The sequence below is a fragment of the Podarcis gaigeae genome (assembly GCF_964106915.1).
Source record: "Podarcis gaigeae genome assembly, chromosome: 4".
Taxonomy (NCBI): domain Eukaryota; kingdom Metazoa; phylum Chordata; class Lepidosauria; order Squamata; family Lacertidae; genus Podarcis; species Podarcis gaigeae.
Window position 1 is genome coordinate 69,870,951 of NC_139677.1, and position 12,902 is coordinate 69,883,852.

A 12,902-nucleotide genomic window follows, 5' to 3' on the forward strand; every position below is an offset into this window, starting at 1 on the left:
GGAGTTTCAAAACAGATGCCTGCTGTTCACTCTAACAATGTCAGGAACATTCAGATGTTCAAGGATCATTCAAGAGGGCAATTATCCTCGGTCCCTGCTCCTGCCCACCTAGCAGTTTGAAAGCACCCTTAGGTGCTAGTAGATAAATAGGTACCGCTTTATAGCGGGAAGGTAAACGGCGTTTCCATGTGCTGCTCTGGTGCCGGTTTGCCGGAGCAGCTTCGTCACGCTGGCCACGTGACCCGGAAGTGTCTGCGGACAGCACTGGCTCCTGGCCTCTAGAGTGAGATGAGCACACAACCCTAGAGTCTGTCAAGACTGGCCCGTACGGGCAGGGGTACCTTTACCTTTACCTTTTAACTTTGGTCTGGTAAAGAAGGTTAGTAGCTGAATTAATAGTATTCTGTAAACCATTGCAGTAGAAGATGGGTCACAACTGGTCTGATCAGTTGGTTAGAGCGTGGTGCTGATAATGGCAAGGCTGCAGGTTTGATCCTTGTATGGGACAGCTGCATATTCCAGCACCACAGGGGGTTGGACCAGATGATCCTCAGGGTCCCCTCCAACTCTACAATTTTATGATTCTATGAGGCATAGGTGCCAACTCCTTGGGGCTCTGGGTGCCCGGACACCCACAAAATTCCACATGAAGGGACCCAGCACCCACAAATTTCAGTGCCAGGGCCATGCAAACTGCATGGCACTCATGGCCCTGACGTTCACAGGGCTAAGTTGGCACTCCTGCTATGAGGGCCAAAGGATACAAAGATGCACGATAGTGGCTGTGCTGCCCCCCTCATCTATGGGGACCTGCCCCACTAATATGCAATGTACAGGAATGAATAATAATGATATTTGTACCCTGCCCTTCCCAGCTGGAGCCAGGCTCAGAGTGACTAACATCATATAAATAATACAATATGCATAAAAACAAGCAATCAATTGATTAAAACGCACCCCAAAATTAATTCAAATAAATTTAAATTAAATTAAAACTGGACAAATGACAATCCTCAGGTTAAAATTGAAAGTGGTTAATACTCGCCAGGACCAACTGTTTCCACTGATATTATAAGGACCTGTGAGCGGGCTGGGAAACCTCCTTCATGCTTGTTCTTACACAAAGAGAAAATGAGTCAGACTGAACCGTGACCAAAGGCCTGGCAGAACAGCTCCGTCTTGCAGGCCCTGCAGAAGGATATCAAATCTCGCAGGGCCCTGGTCTCTTGTGAGAGAGGATTCCACCAGGCTGCGGCCAAGGCCAAAAAGGCCCTGGCTCTGGGGTCGAGGCCAGTCTGACCTCCCTGGGGCCCGGGATCTTCAGGGTGTTGTTATTTGCAGACCATAAGGCCCTCTGTGGCACATACCAGGAGAGGTGGTCCCATAGGTACGAGGGTCCTAGGCCAAATCAATCCCACATGCATCCTGCTTATTACCCATCTCCTCTGAGATTTTTTCCCCAGCTTGAACCATTACCAAAAGGAGGTCCAGCTGGAAGGAAACTGGTTGCAGACATGGATGGTAGGGGGAAATGAAGAGAGTATGCCCTCTCAACTTCTTCTGGCCCTTTAAATTGTATATAACCCATCCCTTTACGTGTGAATGGGCAAATCCATATTTGAAGAGATGGGTCTGTTGCCATCAGTCATGCATAGTTTGGGTGGATGATGGTCAATGGCTTGAGGTTGAATTCCAACAATGCAGAAGTACTGTTTCCTGGGAACAGGTGGTAGACAGGTGTGGGGGACTCCCTGGTCCTGAATGGGGTAACTGCCCCTGAAGGACCAGCTGAACAGCCTTGGGGTCTTTTTGGACTCACAGCTGTCCATGGAGGCACAGGTTAATTCTATGTCCAGGGCTACCAGCTCCATCTGGTATATCAGCTGAGACCCTACCTGCCTGTGCACTCTCTTGCCAGAGTGGTACATGCTCTGGTTATGGGAGTTTTTTAATGTTTGATATTTTATTATGTTTTTATATCTGTTGGAAGCCGCCCAGAGTGACTGGGGAAACCCAGTCAGATAGGCAGCATATAAATTAATTGTTGTTGTCGTTGTTGGGTTTAAATACTTTATGCATCATTGTACAACTGTCAGACAATATGGAACCCATGTTTCCATGGTGTTCCAATTGTGAGGTTATATCAGCACCAGAAAAAAAAAATGTCTTGTGTGAAACAGTCCCAACAAGAGAACCTTAGTTATTAGGTAGGATCCAGGAAAGACTTTGCTTAAGTTTGGGCCAGAATTTTTATTGCAGTTTGAAATTCATGTAAGCCTGAATGTCATACAAAGCTCATCTCAGATGTTAATGCCCTTCCTTCTAGAGGCACAGTATTCTAGATGCTATTTTTAAATTGGAACAGTTTGAGTGCAGTAAATCATGCCCATAAGGCACCACAATTCAATAAACAACCTGTTTCCTTGTTAATCCAGTCCAGAATTCAGAGAACCTGTTTAGTGATGACATAAGCCTACATTTAGATGAAAAGATAAAAGCTTAGCACCATTGTGTATATTGTCTGTGTCCCATGTGGTTTTCTGTTGCATCAAGAGTGTAACATATATTATGAATGCATCAAGAAATAGGAGCGGGTGAAAAGTTTTCCGCTGCTGGGCAACCTCCAATTCCTTCTCAACTTTAGAAACAAACCGGCACAGGTAGGGCTCAACTCTTCCCAATCCACTTCAAGTTTATTTGTGTTTCCAAGTGCCTTGCAATTACATGGGGGTGTTTACAAGGTCCTGGATTGTGGTGGGGTTTCTGAGCACAATTCAAAGTGTTGGTGCTGACCTTTAAAGCCCTAAACAGCCTCGGCCCAGTATACCAGAAGAAGCATCTCCACCCCCATCATTCAGCCATCATTCATGAGGTCCAGCTCTGAGGCCCTTCTGGTAGTTCCCTCACTGCAAGAAGTGAGGTTACAGGGAACCAGGCAGAGGGCCTTCTCAGTAGTGGCACCCGCCCTGTGCAACGCCCTCCCATCTGATGTCAAGGAAATAAACAACTATCTGATTTTTAGCCCATAGTCATGTTTAGCTACCAAGTGCATGACGGCTCATGAGAGGTCATGTTGAACTATCTGCAGCAGACATGTAAGCAGCACTGGGAGAATTTGTTTCCCATTGCGCTCATGGTTCAGTGACTAGACCGTTAAAGGCAGAAGTGGTTGAGATGAACTTGAGTACCCAGTTACAGTGCTGTTACACCTGACCTCTGTAGCAGCCATGACTAATCAAGTGCTGGGAGCAAGATTGACCAAAACGAACAATTGAGCTGATGCTGTGAGACTTGTAATTTGGAGCTTATATTCCCCCCCCTTCCTGTCAAACCAAACAAGAAATCTTTTCCATCTTAGCTTTGGATCTGTGGAGAGTCCAGCAATCCATAATTCTCCAAAAGGATGTTCATCCTCTTTTTGAAAATCTCCCACATGGCCCCAGCTGCTTTAGCTTACTGTATCACATGTGCCTTAATCAGCAAGCGCACCAGCCTGAGCTAAAATGTTGCTTTGTTGTAATGTTTTAGACAAAGGCACAGTTGTTTTAAGAAGGGAGCTTTCCACATTTTGAACCACATTTTTATATTTAAAAAATTGCAACTGAGAATCTAGTTTCCCCAAAGGAGGCAAGCTAATAAGGAAAAGAATGCTGTGGTGACCATCTGACCTCAAAATATTAAGAATGGGATACCTTTTTCAAAATAAAGAATGCAATGATATCAGACTTTGCAATAATAACGTCTTGAGAAAGTGTCAGACTACAAAACCAAGGTCTAGCCACTCTTTATTTAGTTGAAAATTGTAAGATTGGGGGTGGGGGGGGCATTTAAGATTCCTGTTCCTGACAGTGGGTGTTAACTTCTATTTAAATATATATACTTGAGAGCTAACCTGGATGTGATATTAAATCTGCATCTAACTTGTAGCTTTTTAAAACCGCAAATCGCACAATCTGTGGGTGTGCACATCATTATTGGGATCACAGCAGCTGTGGAGGGGGGATTTAACTCTTTCCTGGCACCAGTGTATTGAATCTAGCCCAAGGGGTGCCAATGAAATCGGTATAAAAAGTGAATCGTGACTTTAAGACCCAGTGATTTCAGTGGGAACTAATTGCTGTTGGGATCCAAACCAGTCAGGAGTTTCCTAGCAATGCAAATTTGGGCTTTATGAGAAGGATTTTCCCAAGGAAGGGTTCAATTGCCCCTGCTGTGATCTTAATAATTATCAGTTTTTCTAGCTGGTGCTATTTGCATTAAAATACCACCATAAAAACCATACTTGTTAAATGTAAAGACACATTTTTAACATGGCATGCAGAATCAGAGCCTTAGGGCATTTCAGGTATCAAGGACGCAATAATCCTCCTGTTCCTGGATCCTAGCAATCAGGCTCAAGATCTCCTGATAGCTCATGACTCATTTCAGGCCTGGCACCAGACAACTTCTTTGTATACCAACCCTGCCCACTTCCTGTCTCATTCAGGCAAAGGTGCGCCCTGAATGAGATAGCACTGGTGTATGGCCAAGGTTAGTGTCTGACGTGATACTTTGTCATCTACATGTTTTTTCTTGGGATTTTACCTTCTGATTCAAGGTTGTACTAATGTACCCTTAGGGCTTGCTCGCCAGCTCTCTGCTTTTTAAATGACTAATTTCCATTATGTAGCATCCTTACCTATAACTGAACAATACTATTTCACAATATTTTTTTCTAAAAAAACACAACCCCAGACAGTATGAACCAAAAACAAGTATCTGATCTGTGCGTGAAGCCTCCTTCTTCTTGGCAAGGTTCATTGGAAGGAAAGGCAGCTGGGTTAAGACTGTATCTGTGGTGCATTGTAATTGGCCGGCAGAGGAGATGTTCCTATGAGGACTGTGCCCCAACATGCTTGGAAGCAAGTTTATAAGGCCACTGTATCCAAAAGGAGCTTTTAAAGAAGCACACACATATATGTGCAATTTTATACACTAAAATGCAATACTAAACTTTGGAATTTTAGGTAATACACACACCCAATTCTCATTCTAATATTTGAACAAGCTATTTTTTTGGGGGGGGGGGGTAGAATCATTTAGTATAATACCCCACCTTTGAAGCAGATTACCAGTGCAGCATACAATAAAAATCATATAGGTCACACCTGGGCCGTCAGTAGAGCACGAGACTCAATCTCATGGCTGTGGGTTCAAGCCCCACATTGGGCAAAAGATTCCTGCAGTGCAGGTGGTTGACTAGATGACCCTCGTGGTCCCTTCCAACTCTACGATTCTAGGAATGTGGCTTATTTCACATAGGAAGGAGCCACAGGAAGCTATGTGGCTTGCAGCAAAACAAGGGGTGCATAGGTACCCCCCAACCAGTCAATGTGTTTGCAAATTCCGATTTAGACATTCCAATTGCTGGCTTAAGAAATACTGAGCATTCTCCTAAACTGTTCCAAATAGTGCATCCAGATATTGCTACTGCTAAGGATTAGGTAAAACCTTCTCTTATGAAACTAAAATAGCAAATAGTACGGCTACTCTAGTTCAAGTATTTTAATCCACTTGTTTGCTTTACTTTTTTGAACAGTACTTTGGACTTCATCTAGTGGATTAATCTGAAACGTTGGTTTGAGAGGATGAACACCCTTTTTTCCCAGCTCCAATAAAGGCAAGTGCACTTCAGATTGTTCTCTCTCCCCCCCCCCCATTTCCAGTTAACAGAGACCTCCTGCCTTAGGTGAATGGCTGGAATGCTAAATTAGTAACCAACATCTACCTAACTCTACAGGTTTCATATGCGGTGCTTACCTTAAGAGTAAAATATGTGCAACAAGACCTGCTGGCAAACACTCCACGGCCCCAGCTGGCTTTCCTTCAAAAGGCATTAAGAGAGCATTTTCCATCCCCAGCCAAGGGCTCTGTGATGCGTATTTCATAAGAGGCAAATTCTCTGCCATGTGCCACTCAGGAATGTGGCTGTCTTGAAGCAGCAACCAGGAGGCTTATCACATTGCCAGAAAGCCTTTCCACAAGGTAAATTAATGAGCTGTTGCACAAACCAAAGTACTTGGGGCTGCTCTGTAATGAAGCTTAACTCTTTTTCTTAAATGCCTTTCTCTAGACAAAAAGTGGATAACTTTCAGTAATAATAATAGTAGTAGTAATAATAATGATGATAGATATATAATGTTGTGGTGCCCTCACAATTTTCCATCCTCATACGGTGCCCTCACAATTTTTATTTTAAAAATGAGTGGGTTTCTGGTGTTGCTAGGAGGGGTTGGCCTGCTTTTTTTGTCTGTTTTATTTATTGAGGGGTGTTTAGACTTTTGTTGGGGGAGGGCTAATCTTTACCAGATTTTCCCATAACAGTTTCTTAGCTTCCCAAAGGTAACTGCCTATAAATGTAGGCCTATTTAGACAAAGACATGCTTCTGGGACAAAATCGAAATCAAGACCCCTTTGACCACATGACCAGAAATATTGTTCAGCAAGTAAGAGCTGTTTGACAGTGGAATTTGCTGCCAAGGAATGTGGTGGAGTCTCCTTCTTTGGAGGTCTTTAAGCAGAGGCTTGACAACCATATGTCAGGAGTGCTCTGATGGTGTTTCCTGCTTGGCAGGGGGTTGGACTCGATGGTCCTTGTGGTCTCTTCCAACTCTATGATTCTATGATTCTATTCTAAGTCTGGAAACTGGTAAAGGATCCACCAAGCTGAAAATGCAGCCACTCTTAATTTTGCATAGTGATCTGTGTAAAGTCATAAGCAGTATGACTTTTGCACTACTTTTGACCTTTCTGAGTGTTCTGCATGATCAGAGAAATAGGGCAGGGCTCTGCACATTTAATAGCTTTGCAGAAGGGTAAATTTTCAGCAGGTCTTCCTCTACAGAACTGTTGAAGGTGCTGAACCCTATGTCTCAGTGCGTTCATGCAGAATACCCAGAAAGGTCAAAAGCAGTGCAAAAGTCATGTTTTCCTTTTCACCTGGTGGCTCTCTTCAAGGGCAGGATGTGTCCATGGAGGGCTGCTCCTTGTGACACTCTCTGTTTGTGTACTTTGCCCCTTACCAGTTCTGCCCCGTCAAACAAACAAACCTGGAAGCAGGTTTGTTTGATTACGGTAAAGCTAACCTCAGCATTTTCCAACAGATAACGGCAAATCATCATGGGAGCGTGGCAGTTTTGGTTTCCACCAGACCATTTGGGGGAGAATAGAATACATAAGCACTCTGAGCTCCTTATTGAATTATGCTACACTGGAGTACTGTATAGTAGGAATTGTCTGAGAGGGAAGAGCAACACCTCCATTCCTTGCTCAAAAAATCTGACCAATATGCTCTCTAACTTGGATGTACCAGCTTTTATTAAGGAATATTAAGGATTCCTTATAGCGGGGCTTCCAAAACATGGGTCTCCAACTGTTTTTGGACTACAATTCCCATCATCCCTGACCACTGATCCTGCTAGCTAGGAATGATGGGAGCTGTAGTCCAAAAACAGCCAAGTTTCTGAAACATTGCCTTACAGTGCCAAAATGAAGTTATACAGAGAATCAAATGTCGAGTAATTTCCCAGGTTGAAAGACAAGAAGGTGAAGTAGTACCTTCTAGATGAAAGCAACAGAAATAAATCTTGGCAATGATTTACGACATCAGGGACCACTGCTGTGGACCACAGGCAGGCTTTTGCTCACAGAAGCCATCTCTGGATCCCACTGCTCCTGCCCCCCCTCTGCTGAAATCACACTTGAAAGAAGCCTCCCTTAGACAACAGAAGGCATTCCCTACCATGTCTAATAGTATCATGAAGGGCAAGGGGTGGGGGGGTTAACACTTGGGATGGAGAGTGTTATGGAATGTGTGTGATGCCCATGACATTTCCTCTGGTCTGTACATGCACCCACCAGGTCAAAAAGGTCAGCTACTCCTGAATTAGATAGCACACAACTTTGAAATCTATACAACAAACTTCTTTCTAATGCAAATTCATCTGTTTATTGTTATCTGCATTTCTTAAGTTGTTGGAAGAAAAGTTGTACATTTCCTGTAATTGCTTTGCACAACAGAAAGAAAGAATCAAAATAATTTTATTACAATTGAACAATTAACAGAATAATTCCATTGTATCCAGTCATGGTGCGCACACACATATAAAGTTAGAAATTTCACGATTAGAAACAAAACACCAAGTAAATGTGGAGAACAGATGTAGCCCCCAATTTTATGTACAGAAATAAAGTGAGGTATACTGGCTTTACAATACCCAGGAGTTTTGAAATAGAAAACATAAGGTACAATGAACCAATTCGACTTGGAACAGTCAACATTTTGGAGAGGGGGAAAAATGAAATGTATACATTTTCAGGAAAAGAATCAAAGATTATTAAAGAAAGACATCAGACACACAAAAAGTGTAGCTCACATAAAGTCAGATAGCAGGTACTTATAGGAAATAAATAGTCATAATAAATACTTGACATCCTAATAGACCTTTGTATTCTTCTATCACTTTTGTTTGTAGCAAAATGTATTAGCTGCAGATTGCTTATGGACCATAATGATATATTTCATGGGCTACACTGTGAAAATCAAAACAAAATCTCTCATGTTTTCAGTCAAATTTTAACCTGATAGAGCACAAATTCTTTCAGAGTATTTCTCATATCAGTATTGCATAGTAGAAGCAAATAGACTCCAAAACCAGACAGCACACTTCCTAACCATGTATTGGGTTCTCTAAAGAAAGAGATTCTGCACACAAATATGCTTTCCCTTTAGCCGACTCATAGCTCTTTCCCACCTGATCTGCCTGTCTGCTTCAAAATCAAAATGTTTCTCTGTTTCACCCCTGCAACTTTGATGTTTGTCACATTTCCAAGTCTGCAAAGGAGTTCCAGGACATAAAAGACCTTTTGAGCACTTTTGTTAAGTGTCTGATCACCCATTGCTTTGGTCAGCTAGAACCATAGTGATAAGCGTATTCGTGCTAATTGAGACAACCAAACTCTCACCACCACCCTTGTATATTGCTGGCTGCAGGAATGCATCAAGTTGCCCCAAGTACTAGGGCTTACTGTGCTAGGCACTGGACAAAGTATAATATTTATTCTGGTTCGTTAAAACAACATTTTATGCAGTCCATAACAATTCACAACATAATATGGCCCATAACAATTCCAAACACAATAATTTACAGAAACCTACAGAATAAATTAACAGAAGAATAAATAACCATTTTTTAAAAAATCTAATCCCTTTATACCACAAGGTCTCATCTGCACAACCACTAAATTGCACAATAAAATCCCAACCTAAAGTTCGTAAGAATTGAAATAATATTGACATACTTGGCCTTATTTTTCTGCCTTTGATACCTTTGCTCTTAAATGTATTCTGCATGACTCTAATGGCAAATGATAGATACTACAAACCACAGGAGTGGTCCTAGTTCTGCAAACTTCCTCTGAAAAGGGAAGTTTCCTCTGAGTGCAGCTTCCTCTGAAAAGCTGTTGGCAACCCACAGTAAGGTTCAGGTGAGTTTTAATCATGCCAATATACCCTTCCCCACCTTCACAAGAGAGCCAATTCACACAGTTGTGTTGTGGAAATCTGCACTTGTGCCATTGCGGTACAAGCAACCATGCATGTGCAAATCAGCCTTAAATTTCTTTCTGAAAAGGAGTAGAGGATAGACTATGCTCAAGGGACACTTATTAAGCCAGAGGAATCAAATAGATTAGGTCCTTCATAAACCAGAAAGTAGCCTCCTGTTTTATGTCTAGTTGCTATGCTTCTGATCACAAAGGACTTGTTTTATTATACACCAAGCTCAAATGAAAAGGACAGCAAATGAAATTCACAGTAACTGTTCAAGTTATATAACCCCTTTCTCAAGAAAACCAATACAGTCCAAGTGCAGATTTCCATGTAGCAACTCACCTTCATGGACTAGGGCATGCCAGGTCTAACTTTAACCCAATTAAAGCCAACTTGCACAGGGACTGCATTTGCTCACAACATCAAACCATATTTTAAAGTAAATGGTAGCTTTAAATGTATGCAAGTACTTTGTTCCTTCCCTGCTGCTGTCTGGGAGAGGAAACAAGGCAGAGTTTGGCTTGTTTTCCCAGGTTCAAACTAACACCAGATTCTGCTTTGCTTCCTCTGCTGTGCAACACAGAAGTGGAGGAGGATCAGATTGCTCATGTACATTAAAAGCACCATCTTAAAACTATGTTTCAACACTGCATGTGAACCAGGACAGAGAGAACCACCTCTCACCAAACACTGAGGAAGCAACCAAATGAAATATTGATCATGCAAACAAAACATCACAAAAATCACCATGTGGTGACTTTATCATGTGAAAAAGTTTAATGAGGCCCCACACTGAGAATCTTCTGGCATTAACATATGGTGCTCTAACAGAGTTCAACTGGCCATATCAAAGATATCAAAATATACCTTTCTTATATTTTCATTTGCTTTAAATTATACTTTTGCTCTGAAACTTGCATGGTAGGACCGAAAACAAACTCAAATAAATACAAAATAAATAGAACAAACTCACCGTCTTAATAACAGGCAGCTATCAAACCCAACTGCATACATGTCTGTTTCAACCCCACATCAAAGTATCCATATACATGATTGAGAATCAGAGGTCATTATCAAATCTTTTCCAGGTGGTTTCAGTCACACCACTGTGATTCGTTCACAGGTCACGTCATTTTTACTGAAAGGTGAGATCATATAGTCACATATTCTAAGCAAATCAGTGTTTGACTCTTCCAACCACTGATTCACTCCTGAATGGTATAAACAAGTTCAGGTGTGGAGTTGTCTATTCAAAGGGCAAACTTGTCTGAACTTGTCTCTCACCCTCAGACTTGCAACAAATATGTCCCCTCCATATGATAATGGAGATCTCATTAGGAATAGACCTCAAAATCTTAAGCATTTGTCCCTGACCATCATTTTCTCTTTACTGGTGACAAAACCATCAAATACCTTCAAAGTCCTTCTGTGCAAATGTTTCAGTTTCAAATGAAATCCCTCTTGCCAGTTTTCATTGCTACACTGTATGCTCAACAACCACTTTTTGTTATATCAAACTATAATAATAATAATAATAATAATAATAATTTATTTATACCCCGCCCATCTGGCTGGGCCTCCCCAGCCACTCTGGGCGGCTTCCATAAAAACCAAAAATACAGTAAAATCACACGTTAAAAACTTCCCTGAACAGGGCTGCCTTAAGATGTCTTCTGAATGTCAGGTAGTTGTTTATTGCTTTGACATCTGCTGGAAGGGCGTTCCACAGGGTGGGCGCCACTACTGAGAAGGCCCTCTGCCTGGTTCCCTGTAGCTTTGCTTCTCACAATGAGGGAACCGCCAGAAGGCCCTCGGCGCTGGACCTCAGCGTCCGGGCAGAATGATGGGGGTGGAGACGCTCCTTCAGGTATACTGGACCGAGGCCATTTAGGGCTTTAAAGGTCAGCACCAACACTTTGAATTGTGCTCGGAAACATACTGGGAGCCAATGTAGGTCTTTCAAGACCGGTGTTATATGGTCTCGGCGGCCGCTCCCAGTCACCAGTCTAGCTGCCGCATTCTGGATTAGTTGTAGTTTCCGAGTCACCTTCAAAGGTAGCCCCACGTAGAGTGCATTGCAGTAGTCCAAGCGGGAGATAACCAGAGCATGCACCACTCTGGCGAGACAGTTCGCAGGCAGATAGGGTCTCAGCCTACGTACCAGATGGAGCTGGTAAACAGCTGCCCTGGACACAGATTTGACCTGTGCCTCCATGGACAGCTGTGAGTCCAAAATGACTCCCAGGCTGCGCACCTGGTCCTTCAGGGGCACAGTTACCCCATTCAGGACCAGGGAATCCTCTACACCTGCCCGCCTCCTGTCCCCCAGAAACAGTTCTTCTGTCTTGTCAGGATTCAACCTCAATCTGTTAGCCGCCATCCATCCTCCAACCGCCTCCAGACACTCACACAGGACCTTCACTGCCCTCACTGGTTCTGATTTAAAAGAGAGGTAGAGCTGGGTATCATCTGCATACTGATGAACACCCAGCCCAAACCTCCTGATGATCTCTCCCAGCGGCTGCATGTAGATGTTGAAAAGCATGGGGGAGAGGACAGAACCCTGAGGCACCCCACAAGTGAGAGCCCAGGGGTCTGAACACTCATCCCCCACCACCACTTTCTGAACACGGCCCAGGAGGAAGGAGCGGAACCACTGTAGGACAGTGCCCCCAGCTCCCAGCCCCTCAAGACGGTCCAGAAGGATGTTATGGTCGATGGTATCAAACGCCGCTGAGAGATCCAGCAGAACTAGGAAACAGCTCTCACCTTTGTCCCTAGCCCGCCGGAGATCATCAACCAGTGCGACCAAGGCAGTTTCAGTCCCATGATGAGGCCTGAATCCCGACTGGAAGGGATCCAAATGGTCTGCTTCTTCCAGGCGTGCCTGGAGTTGTTCGGCAACCGCTCACTCTATCACCTTGCCCAAGAATGGAAGATTTGAGACTGGGCGATAGTTGGCCATTGTGGCCGCATCTAAAGATGGTTTTTTAAGAAGCGGTTTAATAACCGCCTCTTTCAGTGGGTCTGGGAAGGCTCCCTCACGGAGGGAAGCATTCACCACCCCACGAAGCCCATCGCCCAGTCCTTCCCGGCTAGCTTTTATAAGCCAGGATGGGCAAGGATCCAGGAGACAGGTGGTTGGTTTCACTCGTCCAAGCAGCCTGTCCACATCCTCGGAGGTAACAGATTGGAATTGATCCCACTCAACTTGACTAGACAGAACTCTAGCACTCTCCCGCCCTGGCCCTGCTCCCACGGTGGAGTCTACTTCTTCCCGAATCTGAGCGATTTTATCTGCAAAAAACTTTGC

The 12,902-nt window shown here is 43.6% G+C and overlaps 1 protein-coding gene and 1 long non-coding RNA gene across 2 annotated transcripts in view; one reads left to right on the forward strand and one right to left on the reverse strand.

Annotated features, from left to right (window-relative positions):
• LOC310843890 overlaps window positions 1-12,902 on the forward strand; it is a 435,627-nt gene that overhangs the window by 117,117 nt on the left and 305,608 nt on the right. The window lies entirely within an intron of this gene.
• PLCXD2 (phosphatidylinositol specific phospholipase C X domain containing 2) overlaps window positions 7,965-12,902 on the reverse strand; it is a 32,775-nt gene continuing 27,837 nt past the window's right edge. The window contains exon 5 of the mRNA XM_083737284.1: window positions 7,965-11,106. The gene's annotated coding sequence lies outside the window, so the exon portion shown is untranslated. The remainder of the gene's footprint in view (window positions 11,107-12,902) is intronic.